This window comes from Xyrauchen texanus, chromosome 3, assembly GCF_025860055.1.
Source record: "Xyrauchen texanus isolate HMW12.3.18 chromosome 3, RBS_HiC_50CHRs, whole genome shotgun sequence".
Classification (NCBI taxonomy): domain Eukaryota; kingdom Metazoa; phylum Chordata; class Actinopteri; order Cypriniformes; family Catostomidae; genus Xyrauchen; species Xyrauchen texanus.
This window is the reverse complement of record NC_068278.1, coordinates 60,726,397-60,727,994: the sequence shown is the minus strand read 5'-3', so window position 1 is coordinate 60,727,994 and position 1,598 is coordinate 60,726,397. Positions and strand designations below refer to the sequence as shown.

The following is a 1,598-nucleotide window of genomic DNA, read 5'->3' as shown; positions in this document are numbered from 1 at the left end:
TACTCACTTATTGACAGGTTTCAGAAGCATTTTTCAGTGCTTCATTCAAGTATTCATTTGATTCATTATTACATTTTTAAACGACTAAAGAAGAAACAACTAAAACACACACACATACATACATACATGTATATCTCTGATTGCCACTCTGTCTGTCTCCGTGTGTGTGTGTGTGCGTGTGTGTGCGCGTGCGTGTGTGCGCTGTGTGCGCGTGTGTGTGTTTCAGGTGGCAGCTCTACAGGAAGAGAAGAGCAGTCTGTTGGCAGAGAATCAGGTGTTGATGGAGCGTCTCAATCAGTCCGACTCGTTGAAGATCTGAACAGTCCAGCGGGTCGCAGACACCTGCAGCTGCAGACGCAACTAGAACAACTGCAGGAGGAGACATTCAGGTGAGACACACAGCATTGATAGAAGGAGAAATCAAATTTGCCTTTGATGTTTTGACATGTAAATGTTGATTGTACTTTAAAACATACTGTATGTTTCAGAACTCAAAACTTCCTCAATGCATAAAAACGTTTTGAAATCAAACTGCATAAACACCTCGTTCTCTACTTTCATGATTTAGTGACGTCACATTAATGCATGACTGCCTTTACAGCAAGACATCAATGCCTACTTTTACATCATCACACCCTTGGCCCCGCCCACTTGCGAGAGCAGGACAGATGGCCTACCACAGGGGACGTTTTAATACAAACATGCAGTAGACAGACATCGTTGTCAATCGTCTCGCGCCACTGTGTCATGTTATAAACTTTAGAAGGAGACCCCCGTTCTTGCTGTTTTGAGTATAAACGCCTCGGTTACGCTTATTGTGCCCATCTGCACTATTTTTAATTGTCCATGTGAAGATGCACTAGATGGACGCCTTTGAATGTTTTGATGCCTCTCTGGCAATGTGCGACGAAGAGCAGAACAAGTTCAACTTGTGGAAATTGCTTGTGAGCTAGTCACAATATGATTGAAGCTTTGGAAGGAACTGATATTGAAAGATTGGACCGCTAAAAACACTACTGGACTACTGATCATGAATGTTTCATATGTCAGGACTGGTTGATGTTTTTGGTGCTGATGCAGTGTGTTGGATGTGTGTTATGTTCATTCTCTTCTGATTGAGTTTCAGATATATATGGCTGTATTCGAGGGGCTGCACAATGTTCCCCAATCATTACAGTGGGCGTTTACATTTGAGTAAGGGCAAGAGAGATGAAAAACCAAACAGGGTGACGGGGACAGGGTGGATATTTCAAAATGATGACAATAAAAAAAAACGTTACTAACATTATCAGTGGACCTCAGAGAAAATAATACAATAAAAAAGAGTATGTCGTGACTCCTTTAAGAGCTGAAACTGTACGTGTAGAAGTGCAAATCTTTCCGCTCAGGTGGGTGAATGTGTAAAGTGTCCCTGTAAAAGCCACACTAAAATATGTCTGACACAAAACATTATTCACAAGTCTTGAGGTGAAACTGCGGCTTCATTTCTGTGTCACAACAGCATCCTTTAAAGAGGTAGTTCACCCAAAAATGAAAATGATCCCATCATTTACTTGCCCTCAAGCCGTCCTAGGTGTACATGACTTCCTTCTTTCAGC

At 41.9% G+C, this 1,598-nt stretch overlaps 1 protein-coding gene across 1 annotated transcript in view; it reads left to right on the top strand.

Moving 5' to 3' along the window:
• Nucleotides 1-221: 221 nt before the first annotated feature.
• Nucleotides 222-1,598, top strand: part of hook3 (hook microtubule-tethering protein 3) — a 32,938-nt gene continuing 31,561 nt past the window's right edge. Inside the window, exon 1 of the mRNA XM_052100779.1 lies at nucleotides 222-389. The gene's annotated coding sequence lies outside the window, so the exon portion shown is untranslated. The remainder of the gene's footprint in view (nucleotides 390-1,598) is intronic.